Source organism: Emydura macquarii, unplaced genomic scaffold (genome assembly GCF_026122565.2).
Source record: "Emydura macquarii macquarii isolate MOO-44397 ecotype Brisbane River unplaced genomic scaffold, CSIRO-AGI_Emac_v2 contig_1045, whole genome shotgun sequence".
Classification (NCBI taxonomy): domain Eukaryota; kingdom Metazoa; phylum Chordata; order Testudines; family Chelidae; genus Emydura; species Emydura macquarii.
In genome coordinates this window covers 17,231,784-17,256,710 of record NW_027131182.1, presented here as the reverse complement: position 1 = coordinate 17,256,710, position 24,927 = coordinate 17,231,784, and positions in this window count along the sequence as shown.

The following is a 24,927-nucleotide window of genomic DNA, read 5'->3' as shown; positions in this document are numbered from 1 at the left end:
TGAGGTAATAGAGCTAAGCTACAGCTCTCTCTCACCAACACAAGTTAGTCCAATAAAAGATATTACCTCATCACCTTGTCTCTCTAATAGAGAAAGTAAACGCTGTGGTGAAGTTAACATGTCTTATACAGGTGCCCACTTCAGATTTAAATTTTTTTATTAAAGATAATGTTTAAAAAAAATGGTCAGGTACAGAAGTTAAACAATAGAGTTCCTGGACATCCAGGCATAATGTACCGATTATCAGCGGGTACAGAGTTTGGTTGGGAGTCAGAGAGTACAATGAAAGCATAATCTGTGGTATCCTGGTTGGGAGGTAATAGGTTTGACGGTTATCAGTACACGCGATCAGTAATTCGGGAACATCACTTATTGCAGGGGTTACATATGATGCGGTTAATGGGGAGTAGATATGTCCATAATAGTGGATTGTCCCTCTATGAGTCAGTTATGTGGTGTAGATAGTCCTTTAATCTATAAAATCCTCGTAGTGGCGCTCTGGTTTACTCATCCTGGTACCGTCTGTGCCCGGTGATGTGCTCGATGTAAATATCTCTCGACCACCTGATGGTGTCAGACACCATGAGGTGCTGCATCAGCCGGGTATAGCGCCGACTGACACCACAGACCTGCAGCACACACTCATTTCAGGGATCCCAAGCACCCAGGACTCCAACAATCAGGAAAGAATTCTCTGTAGTAACTCAGAACCCACCCCATCCAACATCCCTTCACAGGCCATTGGCATATCACCACCAGTAGTCAAAGATCAGTCAATTGCCAAACTAGGCTGTCCCATCATACCATCCTCTCCATAAATTTATCAAGCTCAGTTTTGAAGCCAGCTAGGATTTTTGCCCCCACTGCTCCCCTTGGAAGGCTGTTCCAGAACTTCACTCCTCTGCTAGTTAGAAACCTGCATCTAATTTCAAGTCTAAACTTCAGGATGGCCAGTTTATATCCATTAGTTCTTGTGTCCACATTGAAGCTGAACTTAAAAAATTCCTCTCCCTCCCTGGTATTTATCCTCTGATGTATTTATAGAGAGCAATCATATCTCCCCTCAACCTTCTTTTGGTTAGGTAAACAAGCCAAGCTCTTTGAGTCTCCTCTCATAAGGCAGGTTTTCCATTCCGTGGATCATCCTAGTAGCCCTTCCCTGCACTTGTTTCAGTTTGAATTCATCTTTCTTAAACATGGGGGACCAGAACTGCACACAGTATTCCAGATGAGGTCTCACCAGCACCTTGTATAATGGTACTAACACCTCCCTATCTCTACTGGAAATATCCCGTCTGATGCATCCTAGGACCACATTAGCTTTTTTCACAGCCACATCACATTGGCGGCTCATAGTCATCCTGTGATCAACTGATACGCGCAGGTCCTTCTCCTCCTCTGTCACTTCCAACTGATGCGTCCCCAGCTTATAGCAGAACTTCTTGTTATTAGTCCCTAAATGTGTGACTTTGCACTTTCCACTATTAAATTTCATCCTATTTCTATTATTCCAGTTTGCAAGGTCATCCAGATCTTCCTGTATGATATCCCGGTCTTTCTCTGTATTAGCAATACCTCCCAAATTTGTGTCATCCGCAAACTTTATTAGCACATTCCCACTTTTTGTGCCAAGGTCAGTAATAAAAAGGTTAAATAAGATCGGTCCCAAGACCGATCCCTGAGGAACTCCACTAGTAACCTCCTTCCAGCCTGACAGTTCACCTTTCAGTATGACCCCTTTAACCAGTTCCTTATCCACCTTCCAGTTTTCATATTAATCACCATCTTTGCTAATTTAACTAATAATTCTCAATGTGGAACCGTATCAAATGCCTTACTGAAATCTAGGTACATTAAATCCACTGCATTCCCTTTGTCTAAAAAATCTGTTATCTTCTCAAAAAAGGAGATCAGGTTGGTCTGGCACAATCTACCTTTTGTAAAGCCATGTTGTATTTTATCCAAATTACTGTTAACCTCAACGTCCTTAACTACTTTCTCTTTCTAATTTTTCCCCAAGACCTTGCATACTACTGAGGTCAAATTAACAGGCTTGTAGTTACTCAGATCACAGTTTTTCCTTTTCTTAGAAACTATGTTAGCAATTCTCCAGTCATACAGTACAGCCCCTGAGTTTACAGATTTTTTAAAATCCTTACTAATGGTCTTGCAATTTCATTTAATATTCTTGGATGCAGATTATCCGCCTCTCCCCGATTTATTCCCATTAAACTGTTCGAGTTTGGCTTCTACCTTGGATGTGGTCATTTCTACCTCCATGTTCTCATTCCCGTTAGCCACCCTACCACTATCCTCAAGGTCATCATTAGCCTCATTAAAAACGGAGGCAAAGTATTTGTTTAGATATTTGGCCATGCCTAGATTGTCCTTAACCTCCATCCCATCCTCAGTGCTTAATGGTCCCACTTCTTCTTTTTTTGTTTTCTTCCTATTTATAGGGTTATAGAACTTTTTATTATTGGTTTTAATTTCCTTTGCAAGGTCCAACTCTACTTGGCTTTTGGTCTTTCTCACTTTCTCTCTACATGTTCTGACCTCCAAGAGGCAGCTTTCCTTACTGATTCCTCCCATCTTCCACTCCTTGTAGGCTCTCTCTTAATCACCTGTCTGATTACTCATCCAGGTTGGTCTACAACTCTTGTCTATGAATTTTTTCCCCTTCCTTGGGATGCAGGCTTCAGATAGTTCCTGCAACTTTGACTTGAAGTAATTCTAAGCCTCCTTGCCTTTACATCCATGAGCTCTTCAGTCCAGTCCACTTCCCTAACAAATCCCCTTAATTTTTTAAAGTTAGCCTTTTTGAAGTCAAAGACCCTAGTAACGTTATCCTTACATTTAGTTTGAACTTAATTAGCTCATGGTCGCTCGAACCAAGGTTTATGCTCATGTCCTGCTTGGCACTCCTCAATAGATACTGTCATCCGTAGCAAGTGGGTTTCACTGCTCTGCAGTCGACAGTGGATGCTGTCTTTACCCTCCAGCTTCTGGCTGAGCTGCACTGAGAAGTTAAGTGCCCCCTTCATGTGGCATATATTGACCTGTCAGCTTTTGACTCAGCTGGCAGGTCATGACTTTGGCTCACTTATAAAGGAGTTGGCATCCCAAATCAAGCTGTTTAGTGCACTGCATTTAGCTGCCTTTCTGGTCACAGTCTTACAGCAGTGCTGCAAAATATGCAGTCTTGACCAGCTAGGCTGGACTTTTATTTAACAGGAGGCAAAAGGAGAGGGATAGGAAAGAAAAGAAATAAAGTAGGGAAGGAAAAGGACCTCAGGATGGGGGAAGGATGACAAAATCTCATACCACAGGTGGTGCTCAGGATCTAGTCAAAGCTGGTGGATGTGGCAATATCATCTGGGCCCCTCTCTCTGGCTTGGTCCAGTCATGACATCTCTCAGGATTAGGCTGAAGGAGGGCTGGGGTCCCAGGCGATGGTGGGTGAGTGGCAGCCATGAGCCTAATGCTGGTATAATCTTGCCATGTTTCTGAGTGGCTGATAAGACTGGGTGCTGTGTTTGTGTTTTTCCAGTAGCAAGGTTGCAAGTGAAAGTCAATACCAGAAATAGAAGCTACATTTTCTTTGCTGTTCTTTTCTTTCCCCTTTTGTTTGTGTTTCTCTTGTTTTGATTTCTAGAAATGGGACTGGACATTAACAGCAGCAGCTCCAGCCCATCTCAACTAACTTCCTCCCCCACTCCTCAAAAAAAACCTCAACAACAGTCATTACCATCTAAAAAAAAAACTGTCAAGCAACAGCCTTTTTCCTTTTAAAGAATCTTTCCTGCTAAAAATAAAAAAAAAGTTGTAAAGTAAACGCTGTACTTTAAATTTCAAATGCTTAAACTGTTTTCCCTTCTTTTCTGTATCTTTAATAATTGAAAATTCTTTTAACGATTTATGTGTTTGCTATGGTACAAAGCAGGCTAAGGTATGTGTATACAAACCCCAAACTTTGTTTAAAGCTGTTGAATAATAACTGGGTTATGTTAACTCCTTTAATTCTTTGGGCCCATGTATTCAATCTAATTTAATACAAACAGGCCCTGATGACCATTTTCACTTAGTGTTGAAAGACAACATGGTAGGCTAATAATTTGATTGCTAGTAGAGCGAGGTGAAAAATGGGTGTCTGGTTCCTCCTCTTCCAATAGAAGATTATAATTTTTCCCTAGAAAACTATATTTTTAGTTTGCCAGCCAAACCCTCCTCCGCCCAACCCAAACATGTTCATGGAAAGCAGACGCTTTCCGTAACTATTTTCATTTAGTCAAAAACCTAGTTTTTTCTCCAAAGAAGTTTTGACAAAAACATACTTACTAGTAAGAGGCTGCACAGGAAATTCTAGTCACCAGTTTAGGCCAATAAAACTCCTTATATATAATTCAATTTAAGCCTTTTTGTTCTCCTGAGGTTCTCTTTCCATGGTGTTAAACCAGGCAATTGTAACAAAGAGGAAGCAAAGGGCAATGAACAAATAAAAATATTGAGTTGAAACTGGTAAGCCTGCCTGTTACAAAGGAATGAGAAAATGTCCCAACATCCTGCTGTGATCCCATAGTAGAGTGCTTTGCTTGGAAGGACTTGTCAGACAGATAAAAGATGTTTTAATGACCTGCGAAATAGCATTCAGACTGAGTGGGCAGTCAGGGCTTTGGTAGGGAGGTGGAGACCTCCTGAGGAGGAGACCAAACTTCCATGTTTTTGTTGGATGAGAGAACAAAGCCATGAAATAGAAAATAGATTCTTTGATTCAGAAAAGGAAACCAATCAGATAATTAATTTTTTTTCATTTTTCTGTTCACCGAACATTACAGTGGAACCAAAGAGGAAGAGCCAGCTCCTCATCTGGTGTAGAGATGTAGCGTCATTGGCTTCAAGAAAGCTATGCTTATTTAGAAGTAGATCAGTATGTGGATGTAATAACTCAGAATAGAATTGTTCATTACTTGGAAAACTCAGGTTTCCTAGGAGACCATTCAAAAAGCAGCCCAATTGTATAAAATTTAGAAAAGTATTCTTTCACTTTCAAGCATTTTCCCTTTTTTGGAAGAGGAGAGTTGCCCCCCACATTGTGCGGTTCCCCTATTTTTGTATTTGCCTTGCTAACTGGGAAAGCATGTATTGAGTTTAAAGCTATGTCCTTTCTCCCCTTGTTGAGACCCTCGTGTCCCTGTCTCTTCTGTAGCTGTTGGCTGTACCTCTTAGTAAGGCAAATCAACAGGAGGTCATAGTATTACAACAGCATACCTGGCAATTGATTCAGGGCATTGCTGTGACCATGGGCACTCTTGAATACACAGTAAACAGGAATTTCAGAGAAAGTTTACAGGAGGGAGTATGATTCCTTCTGATTAATTATGACTGTACACCAGGTGGCAGATATGAACAGTAAGAGGCCAACTACTGTGACCTGCCTTAGATGTACTATTTTAAATAGGTTAGAGGGACACTGAGACAATATTATGTATCAATCTATCACATTCCCCTTCTTTCTGCACCACAGCTTAATTTATTGCTAAAATTCAGGCAAGAATTCTGTCATTTCAAGACTTTTCAGAAAGCATTACACAGAGTTAAACCTCAGGGTTATTGTATTTAACACCCTGAACTGCAAGAGAGTATTGTACAATTGCTTAGTAAGACACTTACCATGTACAAACAATGTAAAGAGTATAATACATTGGAAATAGTGCTTGGAGTACTCTGAATAACTTAACTAAAAGCTGTTAGACAGCTCCACTCCTGTTTCTCATACAGATTCCTCTCTCCTCCCACCCACCTTTGTTTCTGTTACATATTTAAATGCTACATTTCAACATCACATTTATAATTCCATACTTTAGGGCACACATACACAGTCCTCAGTGATCTTATTTCAGAGGTGATTTCTCAGTCTTTAGCATATGACCATAATATATCGTATGTGTCACCTTGTTACCCTAAACTTTGGAACCCATAAGATCCTATAATGGCTTGGATATACTAATGGACCAATCCTAAGCTTTAATACTATAAGTGGGTAATTGAAAGTGGTCCTCCGTAGGAGATTTACAAGAGTTCACCAGGGCTTTCCATTTAAATCATTGGAGAATTCCTTAGACCTGCCAGCCTCAATTTACTCTTGGGAAGACACGGATACTGCCCTTTGCTCAAAGGATTGACACCTAGGCAGCAATTTCTTCAAAAACAAAATATCTCTTTATTAAATGCTAATTCTTTTGGATTCTTAATTCAATTGGATTCTTAAATAGAAAATCGATACAATGTAACAAATTGAAATAAGCCACTTGAGACAATACAAAACTCCATAGACTATGTAACCTAAGACAGAGCAAAATCAAATATAACATAAACCATAACAATGGAAGGCAATACTCATAACACAATATTGCATTTATATAATATATATAATATATAATATATATAATAATAATATATAATATATAATATATATATATAATATATAATATATATATATATATAATATAATATAATGTTATGACTACTTAGTGCAGCATAGTATAGCAGACATACAATATTGCAACATATAACACACAGAGAAAAACCCTTCATACATATGTACAAAGCCTTAATACAATGTTGTAATATAAAACAAACCTATTACAATGTAACACCCAGATTCCTTATACATATGTGTAAAGTAACATTACAATAATACACGTTCAATAACGTTTCTACAAACTAACATGCTATGAGTGTTGATCAAGCAATCACAGCATGGGTGGGGTAAGAGGCCATTCAGAGGCAAGCATTCAGCTTTATTTACAATCATAACCATACATTCCTTATCCTTAAAAGAGTTGTGCTTACTTTCCTTTTTCTTAACCAAATCCCTCTGACTCGTCTCAGGGGTCCTTCTGCTCTGTCAAGCTGGCGGTGGCCGTGGCGACTGTCTTCTCCTTTTCTTCTGGCCATCAAACCACCCACCCTCAAGCCTATCAGCTCTCTGCCTTAGATACAATTTTCTGACTTTTTCTGATTGGTTGCTTTCTTAATGTCAATCAACAGCACCTTCCCCATCCAGGGTGATATCTTTTTCAACCAATCAGCTGTCTAATATGCTACTTAGCTTTACTTGTTTACTTCAAACTTGGACCTCCTTGGAATCCTCCCTCCTGCAGGTACTAGGAGTGACCTTTATTTCATCCCAATCTACCTTTCTGCTTTTGGTCGGTTTCTTCACAGCTCCATTTTGTTTCTCTCTCTCTTTGCATGACATCCTCAGTCACTATTTTAGATTTTTGGATAATCTTGCTCTAAACTGCCATTATTTACTACTTATCAAAAGCCTTAATCGTAAAACTAATTGTATCTCTATTCATGCCTTAGCATTATGGTTCTGTCACCATCTTTGTTATTTAAATCGGAAAAGATAATATCCACAATGTTTCCCCCCTCCCCACCCGCTTTTCAGCGGTGTGGCTAATGCTGTCTCTGGTGCTGATCTCCTTACATGGTCTAGAGTAGCTTAAAAATCTCTTGTATCAACCTGGATGTTGGCAACATCTCAGTCCTTTCACACACTTCAGGGGAAATTGATAGCAATGAATATAAATCAGAAACCAGGAATGGAAGGAAGTTGACAAGGGATGCAAAAGGACACAAGGTGAACACTATGGCCAGAAGAGTTAAGGACAAAGAGTTTTTTAAAAGTATATTATGAACAAAAAGAATCCTGACAATGGTATAGGTCCATTAGATGAAAAATGGTAGAATTGTCAAGAATAGTATGGAAAAAACAGAAGTATTTAAATAAAAAATTCTGTTCTGTGTTTGAGGAAAAAAATTATGTGATCATATCATGATGATGATGATGACGACGAAATACTTTCCATTCCCATAGTAACTCAAGAAGATGTTTAATAGCAGGTACTAAAGTTAGACATTCTGAATAAGCAGGATAACTTGCATCCAAGAGTCTTAAAAGCACTGGACAATGCACTCACCTGGGATCGGGAAACCTAGGTTCAAGGTCCTACTCCAAATCAGGCAGAGTAGAGATTTAAACCCAAATGCCCTTACCACCAGGCTGTTGGTTATTCTTGGGTGAGGTTTGCTGCTTTTTTCTCCTCCAAAAACCCACTCAAATTTTCAAAGGCCTTGGGTTAGGCCCAGTGCAGGACAGGAAAAGTTTCCAAAAGTCTCAAAAATATTCGTAGCATGTGAAAATTGTTTCCCATTCAGTTTTAGCTATGAGCTATTGTATGACATATGAATTAGTCCACTATCAGTACATCCTGGATCTGTTTGCTTTCCCACCTGCTGTGCGACAGATGAAGAAATGTTCTAAAAGGGAGCCAGTGAGCTGACATATTCACATTTTTCTCCAACTTTCAACTTTTCCCCCTCAGAAGTCTCATCTTTTAACTACAAATTTAACAATACAATAGGTATTATTACACTAGTACCCATTATGCCCCCATTATGCTAGGTAATGTACAAAACAGACTGTGACGCTGTCTGGATTAGGGGAGACTATTTATAATATTGATATCAATATAGCACAATTACAACACATCTTGCAAAATATGCCATGTAAGGTATCATTGGAAAAGTTATGATTTACTGAATATGATAAGCTCATCTATGTGAGTATATCATGTTTGTATTGTAAGCTATGAACACGTGTGATATTCTGTATCTAAAATGTGTGCTGTGCTACTAGGTGACACCTCCCAACAGATTAACCTCAGCATTGGCCAGCCTGACTGAGGGCCAATCAAGGGCCATCAACTATAGAAGGAATCCAGGTAAAGAACCCAGGGGCTACACCTTATGAATCGTCAGGACTGGTAGGAACATGCCTATGGACAGGGGACTCTGAGGCTTTTCCATGCCATGTGCGGTGTGGCTGTGTTTGGGACAAAAGAATTTATAAACCAGAAACGGGCAGAAACTATAAAATGCAGCTTCACCATCTCTATCTCGTCTTCATTCCTGCTTCCTACCTCTGGATCAACTATTCTACATCTAATGCTGTGAAACAAAGGCCTGAGACACATCCAGGTACTGGATGTACTCCAGAGGAACTGTACAAGCCTGCAAACTCCAATACTGCTAAGAATCGGATACATATGGACTTTGAAACAATTTGTATGTATCTGATTACTTTGAGCTTTTAACATCTCTCTTTTTGTTTGTTTCTTTTCTTTTATAATAAATCATTAGTTTTAGTTATTAAAGGATTGGCTGGCAGCATGGTATTTTGGGCAAGATCCAAACCAATATTGATTTGGTAATGAGGCTGACCCTTTGGGGAACTGGAAAACATTTTGGTAAAGGGAATGGAGTTTTTAAATAACTTACTTCTTTACTGGTCCTAGTTGCTGATTTGGAGCCAGAGACTGAAATGCAATAAAGGCGGCTGTGTATTTCTTTTCAGGGGCTTCTTGATAACCAGTGTGGGGAATCAGGAGCTCTATTTGTGACTGGTGAATCTAACTTCAGTGTTAGCCATCAGTTTTGGGAGGATCTGCTCTCCTTTTTGCAGCCTGCCTTGACCTTGGCATTTTCAGGGGGCTCCTCTAGAGATGGATGGGTCACACAGAGACAGAGGGCCTGAAAGAGCTTGCAACAGAAGTAGACAAAACAGACAGACAACAAAAGGAAAAATGGAGCTGTAAAATGACTTTTCTTAGGTCACACAGCAGAACCAGGAATAGGAAAAAGGTCTCCTGATTTCCTGCCCATTGCCCTACCCCCGGTCCGTGCTGATAGTCATCATAGTATAGGATAGTTGTCTTAATCATGTTCTGCTTTTGAATTGTTAATACTAAGCAAAACAGTAATTAAAATTAATTCAGACAAGGCAAAGAACTGGAAGAAACTCAAGTCTGGGATTTACCCATCATTTTCCTAGTTCCTTTGATTCATTAGAGAACAATTTAAACCCAAAACAGATGTACCACCTTGGAACTCATTTATCTCTACACTAACTGCATTTTTGAGCTGTTCTTTATTCAAAGTGTAACGTGTAGGTGGTCTTTATGTGTTGGGTTGCAAACAGACATTTGCTGTATTACCACAATACTACTATTCTAGAATCACTGTTAGAAAGATGACAGATGAAAAGGGCTGAGATGCTGACATTTAAAGAAGTAGATATGCAGAGACTTTTCTGTTTGACTTGCACACACTATATAACCTTTGCAATATGGTGTATTTGAAAAAGAAAGAGGCAAACCTACAGGTACATTACAAAGCCCAATCCTAAAGGATAACAAGATTAACATTAAAAATATAAACAGATTACTGTAAAACTCAGCAAAAAATGAGGACTTCTGTAGGTTGGGATGGTGATTCATTGTTGACTGTCGTGCTTTGAATCTTCATCCAGCATGAAGAAAACCATCAAATCCAACCACCAGTTGTATGCTCCTCCTTGACTGGGTGCTCAGCTTGAGAGCCCTGGGGTCTCTTTTTCATATGTGCTGAAAACTACAGCTGGGCAAATACCTGGTTTTTCAGTTCATTGGCAGTTCTGAAAAATTCTGTTTGGGTCAAACTAAAGTTTTTCTGGCGTTATTGGTGAATAAAAGGAGTGAGAAAAATTTCATTTTGGATTCAACAAAATATTTCATTGAGGGTATTTTTAAGGAAAGCAAAGGAGATGAAGAGCTATATTTAGACACACACGGCTGGAGGAGGGGGAAGTTGTGGTGCCCCTCTTCCGCCCACCCATTAACTTTTGCCTAGTGATTAGGGCACTCATTTGGGCGGTGGGAGACTCAGTTAAGTTTCGAATTCCCACAGGGAACGGGGACTTGAACCCAATTCTCTTATATAAGGAAGTGTGTGTCGAGGGGAGAGACTGAAAAATGTGAATAGGCAACAGGCCAGAAAGACTCTATAGCCTAAAGGTTAGGGCGCTCACCTGGAGATTGGTGGGGAAAGGACATAACAGCTGGGTTCCAGTGTCTGCTGTACTTACTATTTATTTATTCAAAGTGGAATAGCTTTAACAAGAGAGAATGAGAAAGACCCTATTTAGAATATGCTTACAGTCTAGTTAGCCTAGGGGTGGGGGAGGCCTGGATTCAAGACCCTTCTCCAGAGCAGGTATTGGAACCTGGGTCTCCTGTGAGTGTCTTCACCACAGGGCTAAAAGCACCTTAGATATTTTAGTACTGAAATCCTCTTGTAAACGTAGCATGAGAAGTCAAAACAAGACATTTTATTAATGTCAAAATGATCTGGTTTGATATTTCCAAAATATTTTTTTGTTTGCAGAAATGAACATGACTTCACCCAGTGTCTCAGTCCACCCAAATCAGCCAAAAAATGTCACCCAGCTATACTGAATGTTCAGTTACAACTGAAGTTAGTGGGAGTTGCAGATGCTCAGTATTTCTGAAAAATTCAGGCCCTGGGCACCATAGATTAGGTACCCACTCAGAGAGCCATTCAATTTAGAGGGCACTTTTGTAGAGTTTGGCTTTAGTCTCTGTGGAGATTATAAAACACTGCTATCTCATAGGAATTGCAAAAATAAACTCATGAATGTTTGTGAGACACACTGATACTATGGCAACAAGCACCATGGAGAAGCCCATGAGGAAATTAATAACTCCATATTTAGCACAGGGTATGGATGATGTGCAGTAAACAAGACACAAGACCACACATTGAATGATAAGAATAAAAAAGAGAATAATAAGTGCTGCCTCATTCACTGATCACCATCCCTGCAGAATGCAAAATGAAGCTGGAATCCATACAAATAAAAGACTGGACTCAGATACTGACTGTGGGATTGGGCTTCAGCAAACAAGGGAGCAGGAGAATGAGTTCTTTTCTCCAGGGTTAGCGGAGGATGGCCAGCTCTGAGATTCCCGCAGAGGACACTGTGGCTCATGACACCAATCCAGCAAGGAGGCAGAATGAGCCAAAAGATGAGCTGAACCCTGAAAAGGGACACAAGAAACCAGGCCCTGCCTAGAAGCCCCTCTACTCTTATGTGGTTCTAATCGCCAAGGCTGGCTGGGATGTCACACCTGAGAGGTGCTGCAGCCCCATGCACCAGGTTACAATGCCACTTACTCAAGTTTGGCCTGTCGCCATGTTAAGAGGAATGATGTGGGGGTGAGAGGGCCTGGTCAGCACCCAAAAGGTTGCCACCTCCGAGAGGCAGAAAAAATGACCACTACCCCTTCTCCCAGCCTGATCCTCCTCTTTCCCTTCCAGGCATTCACCCCACCATTGCCAACCTGATCCTCCTCTTCTTTTCCCAGCTCACCACCATCCACCCGGCCTACATGCCCCTACACCCCTCCCAAAAGCTTCAGCCTGGGGAGCCTCCCATTGTCCCCTCTCCTGCTAGGAGTCCGATTCCCCCACGCCAGTCTGTGCTCGTTACCCTTCTCTGCTGGCAGGCCTCAGGTCCTCTCAGAGCTGGAAAGCAGAATGGAGCTGAAGGTGCCACGTCGGTATGTTGAGGTCCCGGGCGTGTGGAACGGAACACAGGCACTGTGCCGCCCTTGCTCGCAGTTGCCATGTGACTGTGCACTGAGTTTAAGCAGAGACTGGCACCCCGCCGTGTGTGTATAGCAGTGGCTGCCAGTTGCAGTTTGCCAGGTTTTTCTTTTCCCCCACTTTTAACTTACATGTAACTTGTAGGCTGCAAAGGGCTGCGGGGCGGAGAAGGGAGCACATTGCTACCCACAAACACAGGAGAAAAACTGGCCAGGCGGTTGGGGCTCCACTGAAATCAAGATCCCTGTGTCACTCACTCACTGCACATTGGTTAATCCAGGCCTGTGTGAATGTAGCATTTACTCCTTGAGGTGTCATCTGAACTGTGCCAAACAAGGGCAAAGTGCATGTGAAGGTGTAAAGAGCTACACAAGATGCAAACCCAAACATCTTTTCCACAATATTTGGAGTGAAATTCATGCTGTGCAGAGGACCAGCATGAGGCCTATGCATCACATAAGACCCATTTAAGCATAATTTTGAGGCCTGGTGCTAGACAGGAATGAATTTCCCCTTTGTGACTATTTACTTCTTACACTTGTAAAATTAAGAAGATTTACAACACTGGCCCTTTTGGCTATTAATGGACAATTTGTATACACTGTTTCAAATAGAGTCGTGTATAACTTCAACAAGAAAACTGGGGGAACTTAAGAGTTGCACAAAGATAACAATTTGCAGGGCACACCAAGAAGTTTTATTCATCTTACAAAACCCAGGAACTATGTTGTACATCCTGGAGCACCATCTGCTGGCATCTATCTATTGACTATCTATATATAAACAGCCAGCGCTCATAACTCACCTGGCTTCCAGTTTCATTACACGCAAGATCCCCTATCAAATGTGGATATAGCTTTGTGTAAATGTCAAGGTGTCACATGATTTTGGCCCCAAACCGGGTAACTTGCTGCCTCTAAATGGAACGCCCATACACAACCTATTTGCTCAGCCTCCACCCCAGCCTCACTCACACCACTTCTGAAAACACATTTCTGGTATGTTGTCTATGAGAAGGGAGTTTATAGTAGTAGGATGGAATCTTCAGGATGTGTGGCTGTGCTGGGTAGCCATGTTATCTTAGGAGTGTAATCCTCTCTCCTCCCTCACCTTCTCTCTTCTTGTTCTTTTCTGAGCCTTACTTGTGTTATGTCTGAATGTAGACTACAAGTTCCTTGAGGCAGGCCTCTGTCGTTACCTATTTCTAGAGCTGGTTTTTAAAAAAAAAAAAAAAAAAGATACTTGTTTTGTTTGCAATTGTTTTAAGTTTTCTGCAAAAAGGTTTTGATTTTTTCATCCAAAACCCCCAAAATATTTTCTTCACAGACTGAAAACCAAAAGAGGAACTTTTTAAAAAAAATTTAAACTAAAAATGTTGCTTCCACCCCACCCTCATCAACAGAATTCTGGAAAATTTCAACCAAAATTAAGAGTTTGGCTTTGGTCAAAAAGCCACTTTGTGGTGTTGTTTTTTTAAAGTTGATGGGAAAAACAAACCAATCAACCTTGAACCGGCTCCAGTTCTACGAAATGCCTAGCAGACTTCTGGGGCTACAGGAAAAAAAAACATGCTTCTAAATTTCTCTGTTTAGCTAAAACTCTTATCAATGCCTATCTGGATTACTTTAATCTCCTCCACGCCTCCCTAGTCCAGATCATTCTCCCTCCAGCTCATACAAAGAGCAGCTGCTAATATAAAACCTCCTTATTTGTCATTCTGACAATGTCCCCCCTTTCTTTGAATCCTTCTCCTGGCTCTTCTTTCTCTGCTGCATCAGGTTTAAGTGTTCTTGGGCTTACTTTGAAGGCCCTTACTGTGTATCCCGCTCCCCTCTTCTGCTCTGTCAATAATTCCAGCCTCAGTGCCTCATTTGTCTACTTCTCCCACAACCATCAATGAGCATATATCCATGCCAGCCCCTGCATGGAACACCAATTTCTGAACAGGCCCTGACCATCTCAATCAAATCCCTCCTCAAGAGCCATATTTCCCCTCACATTCCCACAGCCCACAACAAATTAGCTAACGAAGTGCTTTATTTCTTTTCAAAGAAAAGAACATTGTTGCTTATTCGGCCTGAGTGGTTAGCCAGTATTTGGGGCCTTACTGGCTTGTTTCTATTAGGAGGATAAACTGATGAGGAGTCCAATATTTCTTTCATGCAATCCCATTTATTTACAAGAAATGTACACAATATTCTGTTTCCCTGAGCACAGTAAAAATAGGAGGCCTCTTCCCTGGACAGATATCCAAGTCTGTCTTTTTAGCAACACTGCCCAAAAGCAGCCCTTTCTCCTCTTCCTCCAATGCCCACACTCACCAACTGCTTCTTAAATATATTATATATACAATATATATAAAAAGCAGAATGCAGAAGAAGCAGTATACACACACACACACACACACACACTCTAATTGAACCCTAGCCCCTACATTTACAGTCAATCCCAGGAAAACCCCTTAATCTGCACAGTTTAGCAGTTGATCAGCATTGCAATGTGGCTCATTGCCTTGGACAGAGGCTTCTTCTTATTTTAGCTATTAATACACAAAGTGGCATGTAGTTGCTCCTTGCATTTAGTCTAAATAAGATCAAACAAAGGCCTGTAACTGATCTATATATCAAAGACATGCTTGATGGCAGTTAAAACACCTTCCAGCATAACAATATATATACACATCATGCTGGGGCCTGGCCTTTAATAGGTAGCCATCTAATCTTATTATTCCCTTTTCCTTCCTATGGCATTCTGAGAGAAGGGTCAGCAGAGGGGGAGGGGGAGCCATCCCTTGCTTTGCTCTTGGCATTCAAGAACACAGAAATCCCTTAGGGATATATAGAATTCCCTTCATGACTGCCACTAAGCAGCCATGGGGGACTAGGCCAATGGCAGCATAACTTCTGCTAGGAATATACTGCCTAGAATGAGAGAACCAGTGGAACAGCATGGAGGAACAATTCTAGGCTCTGGATTTCACCTTCCCTATCAGAGTTGGGACACCATGCTTTCTACTCATTACATGGCCCTTCAAACCCCTTCTACTAAACAGGTAACGTTCTGAAGACAATTCCCTTTGACACTCTTTCATGGGTTTCTCCATGCAAGAAGGGGATTTAGGGAGTCTCCAAGTATTTTTGTTAGTAGCAGTATCCTTTAGAATATTAGCATTTTCCATCTTAGGGGTCTTAAATACACAGTCTCCAGTGAGTTAAAGGAACATTGATAGAGCTAAACATTGTCCAATTCTCCCAGAGAATTGCTTCTTTGGCTGGTCTTACCCTGTATATATTTTTTCCAGCATGTTATTCCTTCCACTGGAAGAGGTTTCTTAAAGGCACACAACCAAGGAGTCACTGCGGTAAATTTTTCACTCTCTAACAAACCAACTCTGCTTGTCTTCTCTCGCTGCTGTAAACAATCCAGGCTAGATTTTGGCAAACCCTTGGTCAGATTCGTTATTCACAGTGAGAATAGCACTGTTGCAAGAGCTTCTGTGACAAATATTGCTATCCCAAGCAATGTCTTTGGGGACCATATTGCATTATGGTTATGAATGGGTTTCTGTAGAATTGTGTTCTGCTCCAGAGGGAGGGTTACCTTTCACTGTTCTTACACTTCTAACAGTTATAAGGCAGCCATGTATCTGTCATACATAAGAAGATCCAGAAGAAAATGTACCTGAAAAATAAGTGCATGTGGTGTGGGGTTAGCAAGGGGATTCAGTAAGAGGGATTATTCCTTTCTTAATATTTTAAGTTTCTGGCTCATGAGTTATTGCTTGATATATTTATAGTACTTGAAGGGAGAAAGCAGCAGGTTTTTGTTAGATGAAGATAAAGGGATACATTGTGGGGGGATGGATAACAGGCCTAGTCACGGGAGCGTGTTAGGAATTTTGTTTTCCTTCTGCAAAATATTGTTGGGTTATTTATTTTTATTGAAGTTTTTTGTTTCATAAAAAAATGAAAACCGATCTTTGTTTTTGTTAAATAATTTTGGTTTGAAATTTTTTGCTGAAAGAGGACATGTTTTCCCAAAATTTGTCAAACAAACAAAGTCATTTTCCACTGAAAAAATTTTGACTAGAGTGTTTTGATGAGCTCTATTGGTATCCAAGTTCAGTTTCAAGTACATGTTGAAATAAAGGGCCAGCCCCTTTGCCCCACAGTGTACACCCAGAATAACTATTACATTTTATTAGACTTATTTTAGATTTATATCAGTGTTGTTGAGGGCCTGATTCACATCTCATTTATGCTGGTTTTACATGCCCATTACTTCATTATTTGATGCAATTACTCCTGATTTATACGGTATACGTTCTGTAAGAGGAGAATCTCAAGCTGTTCAGACTTTTTTTTAAAACTGTGAGATCTTAATTCTGCCCTTGATATGCCTGAAAGCAGGGCTTATAAAAAGTCAATGGGAGCTGTGTGTCTGCAGCCAAGTGAAAATTTGGCCCAGTTTTAAAATTAAATGGGTCAATACCTCTAAAGTAAATATTCCCCAAAGTGCGAAACCAGAGGAGAGATCTTGAAGCCAGAGCTGCATAAAAATATTTCAGTCTGCAGGGTTTCTTGTAAAACCCTTTGTTCTGTTTAGGTTCAAAACTTTGAGTGAAAGTGCAGTCCAGACTGCCCAGTGTTTAATAGTGTTATTAGTAGGCCTGAGATCACTAATTATGTTTTATTTTTGACACCATGTGCAACTGCAAAGACTTGACCCTGCCCCAGAGACCATATAGAAAATGATTTTTAGACAGGATGTGCTACCAGAGCAGAGAAAAAAAACTGGCACATACCACAGGAATGGGGCCTTTTAATATCAGAACAAATTACTTACACCAGTGTAAGCAAACTCAGAAAAAAAAACTGCAGTAAACAAGATTTACCCTCATGTAATACTAGTGAGGAATCAGAATTAGGCCCAGTTTGTGTATTTCCCTTCCCAAATCAATTGCTTACTCAGCCACAATGATAAATATTTTCATAGCAATCAAAGCACTAACTATACTACAAATTACAAGATTCGTACTAAAAGATTTTTGCACTCAATGGAAATCTTCATAGATACAACCAGCAATTTAAATATAGCATTTGTCAACTCATGGGTTTTATTCCTGTTGCACAATGAAATATTTGAATTATAAGAGAAATTATTAAATTGACATATTATTTGAGGAAACATATTTCAGAACCAGCAGCAAGGTAGCGAAGTGTTGGGCAGCTTGAAACATTGGCATCTCTATTTACACAACTCACTAGCTGGCCTGATCTCCCTCCTCCCATTCCACTAAGAATACCACAAGTGGCTGTAACTAAGATCAGATCACTACCAACCAGCAGGTTATATCACCAGAACTAAGTGGTTGATGAGGAACATCATCATGATCTTCTCTGCCTACCTAAACTTGTGCTGTTAAGCAGGTGTCATGTTTCACAGCACAGGGGTGAGTGAAATGATTCATTTTACAGATGTATGCATGTATGTATATATAATGAGAGCACACCAAATTCTGCCTTCATAAGTGTATGTGCACACACATTCCCACCCACCTCCTGCGAAGACACTTGTCCGTACTTATCTGAGGGCAGAGTTTGGCCTGATGTTTGTAAATTGACTTTGTGAGCTGACTGGAGCTGTGTATATGCAGGTCACGGTCATGTGCAATAGCTGAGCAACATACAGTAGGGTACTGATCCTGCCACTCTTGCGTGGTAGATGGGAGGGAGCACAAGGCTGTTGTCTTCCAGCTTAAGTAAGCGCGAGTACAAGTGCACGTACTAGGCTTATTTCGCCACAATGGGTTGAAGAGTCATGCCCCTTTACGCTCAAAAGAGAAGATTAAAAATGAATGGCAGGCTGTAGGTGGATTCTGCAATACTGGTTGGTAGGAGCAGATACATGCCATGGTGGAGTATATAAATTTAGGTCCAAACGGGGCCTGATATTGGGGCAGGTGATCCAAGTGATCACTTCGGGTGCTGTTTTTGTTGTTAGCGACAAAAGGGAAAATAGAATGTTTGAAGTAAAATGTTTCAGCTATTCCATATGTGGATTCATTTTTCACTAACCTGCTAGAATGTTCTGGACCTTTGCAGAATCTTGAGGAACCTTCCAGACTTTCTGAGAACTATGTTTTCCCTGAACCTCCTAGAACATTGTCAGCCATGCCCTCATGGAAATATAAGGGGCAGGGAGTTGCCAGACAGTCAGGGAGATGTAAGAGTGAACTGAAGTGAAGTAAGAGCTCAGCTGTGACATTGTGAATCTTGTTCTATTGCATAAATTGTGAAAGTTGTATTTGTGTTTTAAGACTTGAAGAGTGAAAGTAATGTTTATTTAATACTGGTCCACCCACCATTAGTGCACCATTCAATTTCTTGATGTTAGTACATTTCACGTATTCTTAAAATTAAAAAGTTTCTATAAGTTTAGAGGAAATGAATTGTTTTATTTGCTTATATATGGCATGAATAAATACTGATTTATACAGTGTAGTGTGCAAATGTGTTGTCTTATATGACAGGGATAAATCATGCATGCAAATTGTCCTTCAAAGTCATGAAATGGGCTACAAAGGCAATCAAAAAATAAGGTATTCAAAAGTTTAACAAATGGGAGGAAGAGCACTGAAGATGTTCTTAGCCTGGGGTGCCACTTGGTCCAGGGCCAGCCCTGGGTCCAAATCCTGACTGTGAGATGCTCTCTGGTAGTGGACTCCTCTATTCTACTGTAGTTATTTTTCTGGCAGTCGTTTAAAACAGTTGAACTACTATTTCAGATGAAAGGGTTGAAAGGCCAGCAGAGACAGAGGCAATCTGATCCCAAATTCAAAAAGAAATTTATTGCTGCTACAGTGATAACATATTGCAAAGAAACATTTGCACTGTTGGGAAAGTTGCCCGTTAGAATGAGATGTGGAACTTGCTGATTAGCTGAGATGAAGGAGCCCCTGCCATTTCAGTAGTACAAAAGGAATTTAGGTTTGTTCACTTAGTAAGTGCAAAGGACAAATTCTTCCATAGGAGCAGACTCTAAGTGGAGCACACTGATAATCAAGGCTAGAAGAGGAGGACCAGAGGTTTCTCTTAAACAATCCTTTTTAGTAATGTGAAATAACAGCAAGATTAGGAAATTGAATGCACTTACTACTTGTCAGATTTAAAATGGTAGCCTCATGGTCCTTCAGTGGCTGAAGCAGATCTACATGGCAAGTCAGATGAGTCTCTTGATGAAGAGCTTACAACGATGTGTCTTCTTGAGAGGCAATGAAGCTATTTTGAGCTCTCCTCCAGTTCTAATAGTTTCAGAATGCATATTTCATCTGTAAAAAGTTTGAATTACTTTAATGTGTCTACAAGAAGTGGTAATTCTAAAAAGTTATCAAGGTTATTGCTGAGGACATAACTTTAGCTATGGGTTCTGTACGCGTATCCATCTTATTTTGCTATAGGTTGCAGAGAGACAACAGATGGATTCAGTCCTGAAATTTTTACTTGCTTTCATAACCCTTACTCAGATGGGACTATTCCCATGAGCAAGGTGACAAAACAGGGCCTTATATTTCCATGATCCTGGGATAGAGGAGAAAAAAAAAATGACAAATTTTGTCATGAGAACAATTATAATTTAAACTGATAATTATACAAGTATGAATAAATTACTATTCTGGGTCAGTGATGTAATTATGGCTGAGACACCCTCACATAAGAGCAACCCAAACAAAAAAACATTTGTAAAATTAACTTTGTTAGTATATTTCTGTCTAAGTTTGTAATCATGGTGTATGGGGACCACTTCATGTTCACACATTGAAGGCCTGGCTATCTCATCTATAATATTGCTGTCCATGGAAGGAACACACAGTTAATCATTCATTTTGATATTCAGCATATAAAAACAAAAACGAACATCTGCTCCAGGCACTCTTGACCAATAATTAAAAATACAATCCAACAAAAACAAAGAGCAGTAATGAAACAGCCCATCTCTTCAAAAGCAGCCAGCTCACAAAATTGAAATCCCAACGCAGCTTCCCCAAAGCATCAATTCTTCACCCACATAAAATTCCACACCACCACTTGAACCCTTGCCTACCCAGACAAATGGTGATGCATTGTGCCATAAACATCAACAGATCCAGGTTATTTCGGACCAGAGGAAGGAGCTGATTTTGCAAAGCCAGATCCTTAGGAGGATGCCCTGATAGCATCCTCTTTGGAGCAGGGACCATCTTTTTGTTTTGTTTGTATAGCACCTAGTACAGTCTGGTTCTGGTCTGTGTATTAGTGTAGCACCTAGGGACCTATACAAATAAATAATAATTCCCCTTATTCCTATAAAAAGGCAAGAGCTCAATCCTGCAAAGTGCTAAGCATAAGTAGCCCCAAGGAAGTCAACTGAGTTACAGCAAAACTAAATTTGTCTCCGTATTTGCCAAATCACAACCTTGTGTTTGCTAAGTTACATTAAAAGACGCCACATTAGAAGAATGCAAAGTTAAGCCCTCAGACATTAGAAAATGCTGCCTCTCTCTGTCCTTCCCTGGAGGATGGTCATACTTTCCCAGAGCCTATAATATACTGGTAACACAGAGAAAGAAGGGAGGTCTAACCCACCCTTGTCTCAGACCTCCAGGGTTGGGATCCTGACAAACAGATGGGGAGAATAATTATGGCTTGATGGAAAGCATGGACTTCTTCAACCTAGGGTTCTGCTCCAATTCCTGATGACCACTTGATCTGTTGTGGATGTTGTAGCTAGGCTGACTACAGGGATGTGAACACCAGGAATAGTGCTGTCAGTGTGGCTGTCTTGCCTAATGGAGCCGGTGATACACATTTTAGAGAGAGGCCTTTTGATATGTTCTCCCAATTGCCATGCCTTAGATCAACAAATTAGGAATAAGATCTAGTGGTAGGTAACACTGTTGAACACGCAGGTGAAATGATTGGCACAATTAGTGTATGAAAGTGACTGACTGCCCTGGATTACACACTATTACATGTGAATATTCATTCATAAAAATCTGTTACATAAAGTGTGGTTTCATCTACACCATAGGTCAGTCCTGAATCCATTCACATGGTGCTGGATTTGACTGTACTATGCTTTTTCTTACAGCAGAGCCATCTATCCAGCCAAGGGTTTTATACTGCCACTTGGAAGTAGGAAGACTGCCTTCCATGCAAAATTGATAATAGTAAATTCCTTCATGGAGTCCCTGGTACTTCTCCCTTTTCAGGAGGAAACTCAGCTTGGGTGGAAGTATTTTTTACGGTTTAGATTGTTAGTTTACTTATTGAGGTTGATTAGTTTCAGGGTTATTTGTATTTCTTTTTGGTAGAAGGGGTATGAGTGTTGTGTCATTCATAGGAGGGAAAGTGTGTGTGTGTGTGTGTGTGTGTGTGTGTGTGTGTGTGTGTGTGTGTGTGTGTGTGTGTGTGTGTGTGTGTGTGTGTGTGTGTGTGTGTGTGTGTGTGTGTGTGTGTGTGTGTGTGTGTGTGTGTGTGTGTGTAAGGAAGGCCGTCCAATACCTTTGGAAGTTTGTTCCACAGCTGGATCCCTTTGACCAAGAATGCTCTATCCCAACTCACATTCTCTGTGATCTGCTTTGTCCCAGAGGAGTGCAGTGGTTCTTACATCAAAATTCAGTCTAAGGTACCTGGATTTTGAGCCATAATCCAAATTTGTGTTGAAGATTAGGCTCACAGATTTAAAGTGGCTTCAGAAAAAGACTGGGATCCAGCAGAACAATGTGACCATGGGGCTGATGTGCTCATGGAAACTTGAGCCAAGTATAAGGCAGATAAACATGTTCTGTACAAGCTGGAGCCTGTGCATTGTCTACAGAGTGAATTATAGCAATCCAGCCTAGAGATGAGAGATGCATGGATCACTGAAGCCAGGTCCTTGTCCAGGAGGAAGGGATGAAGTTTTTTAGCAAGCCAGAGGTGAAAGGCGGCAATTTTAGATACTAATGCTATCTGGTCATCCAAGCTTAATGAGGAATCAAACAGGATCCTGAGGCTTCATACCATTTTGACCAATGGGGTTATAGGCCTTCAATGGAAGGGCTTAGCTGGTTCTTCAAAGCACTGCCCCTTTCTAATCAGAATTGCTTTGGTCTTACTTGGGTTTATCTTACACCAGCTGCTCTTCATTTAAGAGGAGATATCTTGCAGGGATTTTGACATCCTAGTAAAGGCACTGGTTGGGTTGATCGAAAACGCAAGAGAGAGTAGATTGTCATCATGTTGTTAGCAGCTGAGACCATGGCATTTCATGTTCTCAGTAGATATGGAAGAGAAGAGGGGAAGTAGGGAGCCCTGTGGAACCCCATAGGCCAGGGATTTGGAAAGAAGGAGGAGCAGTTACCCACCACCACTCTGAGTTCTGCATGCAGCTATGAACAGCTTTCATGCCTGCTGAAAGTGGAGGGAGGACAGAGATGGAAGGATCTTGGGGCGGCTGAAGAACGGAAGCGGCTCCCAGCCATTTTTTAGAGGGCTCATCTCCAGGCAAAGTGCCATGAATGTAAACTACAATTAGTAATTGCTAACGCTCAAAAACAGGTAGTCTCTGGATGAGGACCAATAACCAAACAAAACAGAAGAGAAATAACTTGGTGCAGTACAGAATCTAGGACACCATAAAATTAACTGGTGAATAAACCCGTGTCCTTATCTGGCAGTTCAGTAGAGAATTGGCATAAAATGGAAATAATACTGCCATCTGGTGTGCACAAGATGAATAGCAGCGAACTATTTTTGTACCACGCAGAGCACAAAGCGCATTTGACAGGGTCATTAGAAGGGTAGGAGTTGCAGAAATGCCAGAAATCAGTTATGCTATATTCAGTTTACCTGTTGTGCACTTAGATGCATTGTGGTGAGGGATGTTATATGGTCAGAGGCAACCAGATGCGATCTGTAAAATAAGTATGAGGCCAGATCTTCAAGCTCACGTAAATCAAAATTCCATTGAAGGTTACCTATTTAAAAAAAAAAAGGGTGCTTGATGGTGTGAGCCAGTTTTCCAGATATTGGTAGTGAGTGGATAGAAAAATTTCATGAAAACTTCCCACCACAAGTGTCGGAGGTTCATAGATTACCATCTTCCTTAAGATTTTGATAATTCACAGTTGGCATTAGTGTGAAAAAACGTACAACTTACACTGATACCTGTCTCCCCAAGTTAAATCTCCTTGAAGAGAAGCCTGCGTGTAGCAACAGTTTTTCCATCTTTGTCCAAAGCTTCTGAAAAAGAGTGGCTGTAGTTTGAGATATACTTAAAGCTGCACAGAATGAAAACCACGAAGATACTTTGAAGCATTACCATAACCAGTGACTCACAAGTAATTGCACACATCCTTGTGAACCAATTAAATCTCAATTTAAAGAGAAAATTGAAGCTTTTTGCATAAGAATGCCAATTCCATAAAGCATGTTTCAAAGCTATAGCAAAGTAAGGTTATATATGCACTGTTGTATAAGCAAAGCCATAGCTCTTTCCAGTCACACTCCAATACCTTCTATGAAAGACAGAAATTTCAAGAATTAAGAGTCTTTTCCCACTTCTTTTTAGAAATACCCAATGAAAACTTTTTTTCTAAGGATGGAGAGGCTGAGTATACACCTGGGAAGATTCAGATACTTTTGAATCTAAGAGCATTATCAAACTAATGCATCTTTACCAGAGGCCCTAGAGCTGATGTCAGGGAGTAAGGCAGTGTCATTTAGATCTTGGTCCATGTTTCCTGTAAGTTCTTCCTCTGGGAGGTTTCTGGAAGTTATATATGTTAGAGACAGAATTATTGATTTGGTGGCAAAGCACAGTCACTGCCAAGATAACAGTCTCCTATGAACTTGTTGGAAACCCCATTTTTATGACTGAGATGGACAAGGAATATAAATCTCCCACATAAAGGAACATTAGTAGAGACAGACATATGCAACATCAATTTGGTCCACAGCTAAACATCCAAAAGAGAAGATGAGAGAGAAAAAGATGTGATGCAAATTTTACAATTAAATAAGTCTATAGTAGTATGTGATGGGACAGGAGCATAAGGGGCCATAAAGCTCCCTTCCTCAAGTCCTGTACAACATTTTTTGGACTGAATAAACTAAATTTTATATCACTATAAAGAGGCCAGTGTAATTGCATTGATCTTCAAGTTTAAGTGGCCATGTAAAAAAGCCACAGGATTTCCACCAGAGCATGGTAAAATTCAGTGACTCTGCTGTGGAGTTTAGGTCCAACTTGTCACAGATCATACAGGGCTTTGGGAATGACTTATTCATAAATCATATAAGGATCATTTAACTTACAGGAAGACTATGTGGTAGAGGACCTTGTAGTTACCACACCTGCTTGAAAATAGTGACATGCAGAAGTTTCACAGTC